The sequence below is a fragment of the Primulina tabacum genome, chromosome 17 (assembly GCF_025594145.1).
Source record: "Primulina tabacum isolate GXHZ01 chromosome 17, ASM2559414v2, whole genome shotgun sequence".
NCBI classification, from domain to species: domain Eukaryota; kingdom Viridiplantae; phylum Streptophyta; class Magnoliopsida; order Lamiales; family Gesneriaceae; genus Primulina; species Primulina tabacum.
This window is the reverse complement of record NC_134566.1, coordinates 34,471,352-34,481,178: the sequence shown is the minus strand read 5'-3', so window position 1 is coordinate 34,481,178 and position 9,827 is coordinate 34,471,352. Positions and strand designations below refer to the sequence as shown.

Below are 9,827 nucleotides of genomic sequence, written 5' to 3'. Positions count from 1 at the left end.
TGGCCCAGACCCATAACAATTAATGGGTTTGTGGGCCCTCCACATCAAGAGGCCTTTTTGTACTTTGAATTGTTTATGGTCCACGAGCTCTAAATACCTCCAACAAGTTTAAGCCTCCGTATCTTAGGCCCAACATCTTATGCTTCGTTTTTTCCGAAATAATTTTTGTATGACCTGTTAATCTATGGGTTTTTTTAAAAATATTATAATTTAATAAAATAATTGAAAAAATGTGGCAAATTGCGGAGATTTGAAAACTATAACAATCCGGGACTTACTATCCCGGATTCATATTTTTTATTTTTATTTTTTTAAAAAAGGAAAGAAAGTGGAGCACGAATTTAAAAAAAAATAAAAGGGAGATCGGCGACGGTGTAACCAAACACCGTCGCTATTGACGACGGTTTTACCAAAAACCGTCGCTAAGGGAAGCTGTGTCGTGTTTTTTCTTTCTTTAAATAGAAATGCGGGTATTATTTCCATCATCGTCGAAAATAATTGTTCATCATATTCATTTTCGCAACTTTTTCTTTCATTCAATTGAGAATAAGTTTTAAAATTTCACGTAATTTTAATCTCCGTAATTTATAATACAATTAATATATATTATACCTATAGTATACATAAAATTTCACGTAAATATAAAGTCCGTAATTTATATACATATTCTAATTCCAATAAAACAATTAATATTATAATTATTGTAATTGTTGTAGATAAAATATTATATCACGTAAATTAAATATAACTATTGTAATTATTATAGATATAATATTATATCAAGTAAATATAATTATTGTAATTAAATTAAGTATATTAATTAAATTTTGTAATTATTGTAGATATAATATTATATACGTAAATTAAATATAATTATTGTAATTATTGTAGATATAATATTTTATCAAACTAATTTTTAATATCGCGATTAATATTAAAAATATACTATTAACTAAATTATAGTTAATCATATAATGTTAGTGAACAAAATTATAATTACATTAATATAATATAAATAATACAAACAAAATATTAAAAAAATTAATTAAATTATCTTCTCAGACGTAATTATACGGAACTTGTAATAATATCAACGGACGATGCTAATATCTGAAATAAATGACAAGTATTATAAACAAAAATAACTTCTTAATATATAATTATAATATTATCAACGAAATTAACCATTACATTTTCGTATCTCTTCAAATGAAATGGACGATAAAATCAACAAATAATATTAATATATGATCGAAGTAGAAAAGATGGATTTTGCACATATAAATCGAATGAAAGAAATAAATTGCGAGAATGAATATGAGGAACAATTTTCGAATACCCGCATTAGAATCCGTGACAGTTTTTCACGGATTTACCTTAGCGACGGTTTTTGCTTAAACCGTCGCCACTAGCGACGGTTTTTGGTTAACCGTCGCTTCACAAACCATCGCCGATCTCCCTTTTATTTTTTTTTTAAATCCGTGCCCCCACTTTCTTTTTTTTAAAATAAAAATAAAAAATATGAATCCGGGACAGTAAGTCCCGGATTGTTATAGTTTTATCAATCCCCACAATTTGCCACATTTTTACAATTATTTTATTAATTTATAATATTTTTTAAAAAACCCTTAATCTATCTGTCTTTGACTACAAGCAAAAACTTGTATGAGACGGTCTCACGGGTTATTTTATGAGACATATATCTTATTTGGGTTATCCATGAAAAAATATTATTTTATGCTAAGAGTATTATTTTTTATTGTGAATATCGGTAGGATTGAACAGATAAAGATTCGTGAGACCGTCTTACAAGATATCTACTCTGAATACAATCTTTCGAAATTTAAAAATAAGAGAAGATTTTTTGTGAGACGTTTTTTACATAATATTTTCTCGAGATGAGTCAATCTGATCTATATTAAAAATAAAAAACAATATTTTTAGCATAAAAAACAATACTTTTCATTAATTGAGTTGTATATGAATACGACAGAATACGTGTTCTTGTGATTTAGTGCGCTTTGACTTTTCATAGTAATCGTTAAGCGATATTTTAGAGCAAAAGAGGGTAAATTAAGATATTATTTGTACTTATACATATTCATCGTTTTCAAAAGAATATGATATATTCGATTAACATGTATAAATCTTATATTAATTAAAGGAAACTTCGAAAGTGTACCAATTATTGTATGCTTAAGTTAATGGAACCTAATATTTTCTAAAATTAGGTAGTGATAACTGGTCATTGTTAATGGATCGGGTTGATCCGGAACAGCATAATCTAATTCGATCCGAAACGGATTAAGGTGATATAAGGTCGATTCAAATCCGATATTATAATGGAATCGTCTTAGTTTCTAAAAACTATTATCCGGAACCAAAACTAATCGGGTTCGGGTCCCTTCCTCTCTTTGTATTTATTATATTACATCAATAATTAAGCAATAAGTGCAGACAATTAATTGGCGGACCAATTCAGACACAATTATTACACAGTGTTATTAATAATATTCCGTCTTAGCACGCGATATTAATAAGTGGATTTGGTCCTCAGTAGTTATTTATTATTATTATTTATTATTATTATTATTAATTTGAGTAGATAAATAAAACATTCACTTGTCCAAATCTATTAGATAATATACTCCTCGTTTAGTAAATATTATTGAACATTTTAAAATATATACATACTCATATTAACTTACAAATTAATTACTAATATATCAACAATTTCTTGCGTCATATCAGTATTTCGAAAAATTTGAATTAAATATGTTGAGGTGTAATAATTATCAATACTTTGTAGACCAATCGAAACGTGAAATTTGAGTTGTTGTACGATTTAAAATATTAGAATTACTGCGCTACCACCAACTATATCTTTTGGTAAAACGCTTATTCAATAATAAAATTGCTATCATGGAGATTTCATGTGTTCAAATTTTCCCAAATATAAGCATATTTATATACTTCTTTGGAGGATTGTTGGGTTAAGTGTGAAAATATGAGAAATACTAGGTTGAGTGACCTTCTGAGAAATGCTCTCGTGCGTCATGCTGCGACGATGCATCGTTTGATTTGGTTGACTAAGTGAGTCGTAAAATATGGATTTCATATATATCTTAATGGGTAAAATTGTTTCGATTGGAGACATCACTAGCGGCAGTGTAAGGGTAAGACTGATCTTGAGAGACTGAGACACCAACAACAACGAGGCACGACCCCAAAACCTTAATCGGTTTCACGAGCCTAACAACTCATCTCATTGGCACTCATATCGGTGCAACCCATCCTGTCCACCTATAGTTTAATATAGAACTCTACGCTGTCACAATATAAGAAAATAAAATTGCGTCTTGTCCAACAACTATAGTTTTTGCCCTAGTGTTAAGCGATGATACTAACAATTGATTATATTTTGGTAAAGTGACAAATTATCGGTCTTACAATTTGTATAAGAGGCAATGTCATTGATTTGCTTATTATTGATTGCAAAAATGCAATTATTGAAAAATAAATTGTTTAGTATAATAATCGTTTTCTGTTTTGTAGAACAATTAAAGCATGGTGTTTGAACTGTTATACGGTTTAAACTATTAGAATTATACTGTTAACATCAGATATATATTTTGGTAAATCGAAAAACACTTTCTCCTACAAAATATGTACAAAAACATTTCACGTTAAAACCATATTCTGATTAATCAAATCATCAAAAACCTGTCATGATTTTTGGAATTTTTCATACAATTAACCGTATAATTGGATTTTCATAAAAGAAGCAAAAATGGTCTCGTAATTTGGTTTTCATAGGCGTTTGGTCATTTGATTGGTCAATATTTGGTATATGCAATAAATTTGGTTTTTATGACACATTTAATCAGTCGCAGTTTTCGGTTTTACCCAACATACAAGCAAAATATCGAACGTCAAATGCAGTCACCACTCCGATGAAAAATAAAACTAAATATATTTTCAAAGAAATCGACAAAATCTCAGCTAAATAAAAGACCAAACCTTACAATAATCAAATATTTTGTATAATCAAACACAAAAAATTAGAGTAGAAGATAATCAAATTTTACTAGTCAACCTAATATTTAAGATGATGCACAATTCACAATGTACATGGGGAAGGAGAAAATAAAATTATATTATTGAAAACTACTTCCTATTTAAAATAGAATGGGATACTGATATTGCAGTAAGCATGCAAAACTTGAATGCTAAACGTAGATAATAATTCAATGGTCGAACAAGGGAGGCAAAATTAGGGCAAATAATTAAAGAAAAGGTACAAAAATTAGGGTTTATGATTTTGGCAGCGGGGTAAACTCACATTGAATGCCACACGTTTTTGGGTATTGAGGCTTCTGCAGAAGCAGCAAAAGAGGTAGTGGACAAAGCTGACTTTACATACTCCATGTTAGAGTAAATGCATTTCCTGTCAAATTTTTATTTAGATATTTCATGTCAATTTATATAAAAAAAATATAATAAATAAACCAAATAATTGAAAATGTTTATTTTTAGTTGAAAAATTAAAGTATATTATAAAGCAGCAACACGTATTATAGACATATATGTATGTACAAACGTTTTAGATTGTCTTATTTTCGTGTGTCGCCTCTCTAATCGGAATGCAGAAATGTGATGAAAATGAAATGTGTCTTCCGGTCCTTATTCTTCAATCCTTGATTGATATAATACAGCAAAAACTTATGTGAGCCAGTCTCACAAGTCATATTTTGTGAGACGATATCTTATTTGGGTTATCCATGAAAAATATTAATTTTTATGCTAAAATATTACTTTTTATTGTGAATATCGGTAGGGTTGACTCGTCTCACAGATAAAGATTTGTGAGACTGTCTCACAAAAGACTCTAGATATACATCATACATGAGAGAATCCCCATTCCCATTGTGATACGTATTCCCTCCTTCCTTTATTTGATCTATTTGGACAAAATTAACCTTAAAGTCTTTATCTTACAAAATAATTATCAACCCAAACATTTGCCCTACCTCTTTTTTTTTCTCCAAAATAATGACAGACACGACGACGATGATAATAATAATATTCTGTAAGTACTTGGATCCAGGAATGGTGATCGAGATTGCATAAGATCTTTAAATGAGGAAATTCTACGATAGAACAAGAGCGAGACAAAGATATCTCAATAAAAATGTGACACAAGGAAGATGATAATAATCTGTATTTATTTAGTGTAGTCGAATATCAAAATTTTATTGAAATATAGTCTCGTTTTTTATTCATTGTGTACATAAACATCGATATATATTTTTTCTTTCTCGTGACAAAAAGTTTAAAAAAAGAAGAAGGAAGATGAATCCTACTTTGACCCTCTCGAGGACTCCTTTTACATTTTACGGTCATGTCATGATATAGAAAACACATCAATGTGGCCTACTTTCTATATATGTGGATGAAAACAAAACACAGCCAAAACACAAATGTCTCAGCTGTCTCAAATAAGTAAGTAAAATTTTAAAGATTGGGAAAAAAAAATTAAAGTGCTAACATTTTCTGTTCTTAAAGCTGCGGAAGTTGGCAAAAAAATAAAAGAGGAAGAAGATTCAGAAAGCAGACAAAACTAGCTAGTAGCGGCGGGGGGGAAATGGGGAGACCGCCTTGCTGTGATGAAACGGGAGTGAAGAGAGGGCCGTGGACTCCTGAAGAAGACATCATGTTGGTATCTTTTGTTCAAGAAAATGGCCCCGGAAATTGGAGGGCTGTTCCCAGTAAAACAGGTTATATTTTCAGTTTCTGTTAATTTTCTTGCAGCGAGAATAGAAATGCTTTACCATTTCTGGGAGAAGATTAATCTGCTCGTAATATTAGTGGTTAATTAGAGGATCGATTCACTGAAAAGATTTGTCTTTGCAGGGTTGAAGAGATGTAGCAAGAGTTGCAGGCTAAGGTGGACCAACTATCTCCGGCCAGGGATCAAGAGAGGCAGCTTCACTGATGATGAAGAAAAGATGATTATTCGGCTTCAAGCCCTTTTGGGCAACAAGTATGCTACATTCATTATATCGACTCTAAGAATTAATTAAAACTTTATGTATATATATTGAAATAGCAACCATGTTCTGTGTGTGCAGATGGGCTGCCATAGCTTCTATCTCCCGGAAAGAACAGACAATGACATCAAAAACTACTGGAACACTCATTTAAAGAAGAAACTCAAGAAGCTCGGAATCGGATCGGTAGATCAGTCTACCCTCGTCGAATTTTCGCCGAAAAATCCGCATTCCATCTCGAGAGGGCAGTGGGAAAGGAGGCTACAAGCTGATATAAACACAGCTAAGAAGGCCCTTCAGGATGCATTGTCATTTGAGAATAATGCTAACCATTCTTCTCCAGGCCAGGCATTTTCTTATGCATCAAGCACTGAAAACATCGCCAGATTGCTCAAAGATTGGGTCAAAAAGACACCGAAATTCGAGGAGATTCAATCCAAGTACTCTTCTAGTACTCCGAATTCGTCGAAATGCGATGTGGCATCGAGTGATGATCAGATCCTCACTCCTGGAATTGAAAGCAAAAGTGGGATTGATTTGTCTGAAGCATTTGAATCCTTGTTTGGATTCGGTCAGGCTTATGATCAATCTTCAAGCTCTGGACTTTCGAGATCCGTTTCCGATAGTAAACCCGACCCGGATGGCTTCGCAGTGCTGGAGGATTGGCTGTTAGATGATCAAGCTAAGGAATATTGAGTAACTTCGATTTCGATGCACATGAAGGTATAATTTATCAGCATTCGATTAATTTCTACTGAATTTTTTTTTTTTAAATTTGCCCGTGAATTAACCTTTTTTGTTCATTTTTGTGGTTAGAAGTGATGAGAAATTACGATTCATGTCACGACTTGTTAATCACTTTCTAGTTTTATTCTTGATCTCACATGTTGTACATTAATTATTTACGATATCTTTTGTGAGAAAGTCTCGTACATCAATGTTGTGAGACGAATCTTCTATTTGAGTTACGAAAGAATATTACTTTTTATTATAAATATGAAATAATCAACCCATCACAATTAAAGATCGTGAAATCATCTTCCAAATGAGATAGACTAAATTATTTATCCGTGTTTCATTCTTTAACGTTCCAAATGAAGTACTTGAAGTTAAACAGTACTCTTTACTGGCTTGGTATTTTGTGCATCTTTGGATGATCGTATAAGCAGAAATGATAATAAAATAAAATAAAAATAAAAATAAGGTCATGTGGTTCTATTTCTTTACATGTTTATATGCGAAATTATTTTCTTATTATAATGTTTTTAATTATAGTTTTACTATTTACACATACTTTACTACCGATGTTATTTGCACATTAATTTATGTTGCATGTACTCGATTTTATGTATATATTTTGTATTAACATAAATTCGAGGGCAAATAACTTCCGCCACACTTTATTTAATATAGACCAATCTATCTTTATTATTAGAAAGATATATATATATTTTAATCTAGTGATCTATATTTATCAAAACATTAGAAAAAATTTATTATTTTCTTTATATATTTGGGGAGGGAAGGCCTCATGTCACGCCCAGGACGGGAGTTGGTTGACACCGGCGTTGCTCTCAAATTTACATTCGAAAACAACAAGCCTCAGAAGTACAAAATTCAGAAACCAGTCTTTATTCATAATAATCGTTGTCTGATACAATGTTTACATCGAAAATGTAAAACCAGAAATAAGATGTCTAACAGATGCAGCGGAATATAAAATATAAATCAGAACTACGACACGATCTTCATCACCAGCCCCAAAACTGAAGTTGCTCCTCTTATTCTAACAACTCTTCCTCGTTCTTATCTGAGATGAATTTGGTGGGTGAGTGATATGATTGTCACTCAGTAAGCGGGGGCGGGAATAACTCCCAGTTTTCAAAACCATTTTTAACAAAAACAGTAATACGAATAATATACAGAAAACTCTTTATTCAGAACAGAAATCAGTATTCAGAAATAGTAATCAAAAATCAGTATTCGGTATTCAGTAATCAGAATTTAACAGTAAGCACTGAGCATGTTCGTGAATTTCATGGCTAAACTGATATCAGTCTCCTATATGTTCTCTCCTCTAAGAGGTGAGGCCAGTAATCAGTAATCAGTAATGTTCAGAATATATATTTCTACCATTAGTTCACTAGGTTTCGGTGCTTCAAATCAGATATCAGAAATCAAGAATATACTTTGCTTTAAAATAGAATCATCAAACGGTTTCATAGATATTTATACATAAGCCCGCTTACATTATTTTTATTGAAGGATTTCGGTTGCAGTCTTCTGGAATCTGGGTTGCCGTCGTACTGGATTTTACAGCTTCGAAATATGCACCTCTTAGCTCTAATTTCAAGTGATAACTCAAGGGTTTTGGTAACATCAATTTCAGGGATTGATGGGTGCTATTTATAGGCCAAAATCTGACTGTTAGCCTTTCAATTAATGACCATAATCTGCCATTAACAGCCTTTATTCCATGTTAATGCTTCAGTACCAGTCCTGAGCAGAACCAGTAGCTATCTGCTGGAATCTCGCTAATCAATTCACTCGACATATAATTTGTATTTAAGTATTTCAAATAATACCTACTTCTATTTTTAATTTTTTTAAAAAACATTTAAACTCTTGTACATATATACATTGTTTATTAGTTCTTCACAAACTAAAAAACTTATTTTTTTTATATAAAAAATAACCATAACTAGTAGACGAAATAATGAAATAAAAATTCCATCATCCCACGTAGGACCTTTTATAACGTGATTAATCGTGGAACGTTAAAAAAAAAGCTATGATTAGGTTATTAAGATTGAGATTTGTACCAACTCAAGCTTAAATGGTTCGTTCAAAGAGATATGATTGTCCAAATTCATAGATATAAATTCTCAAAGATTTAATCTAACCGATGTGAGAATCTAAAACACTCCATCACGGTCAGAAATAAACATTTGGAGCGTGAAGTAACAAGACATTATCGACGGTCTATAGGACAATCTAACACATAATGATGAACCTAGCCATAATCAAACATGGGTCTGATAACATATTGAGATTGAGACTTGAACATAACTCAACTCAAAAAACTAGTTCTGTGAAGTGCCTAAAACTCCTTTCTTGAAAATTTGCGGAAAATTAAAAATTTTTCTTTTTAAAAGAACTTCAATGGCCTCATTCATATAATCGACTGATGAATCAAGTTCAATGTTTAAAACAATAGCAGCGGAAGAAAATAAAGTTTTGCCAACAATAACAATTTAAAAATTATCCAACGACTGATAAAAATTGTTTGCGGAATAAAATAAAAATTGCTGCACTGAGGTCCTCGGGTGCCACTACTTGCCGACCCAAGCTGGCTCACTGGTCCCCGCCCTCGGCTCTGGCCTCATCAGTACCTACACAATCAAGTCTAGTGAGCATAAAGACTCAGCATGCATATATCACAGGTAACGAGTAAAAATCTGAATTAAAAATATGCATGAGTTAACATATCCTGTCCTGAGACATACTGAAAATAATATGTACTGAACAATTATAATACGTGCATAATTGAACTGGAAATCACTGTAAAAATATTTGCTCCTTGGAGCCTGTACTGAAATATCTGGTAAAATTTTCTGTTGAGATTATGTTTTACGCCTGTGGCCACTGCACTAAGCTGAACTGATCGGTAACTGGCTACCGGGGAGGCTGAAACTGAACTGAGCTGGCCGGTCACTGGTGACCGGGTGGTACCATACTGAACTGATCGGTCACTGGCGACCGTATAAAATAACACTC

At 31.9% G+C, this 9,827-nt stretch overlaps 1 pseudogene; it reads left to right on the top strand.

Moving 5' to 3' along the window:
- Window positions 1–5,573: 5,573 nt before the first annotated feature.
- LOC142530736 (myb-related protein 306-like) lies at window positions 5,574–6,808 on the top strand (annotated as a pseudogene).
- Window positions 6,809–9,827: the final 3,019 nt, after the last annotated feature.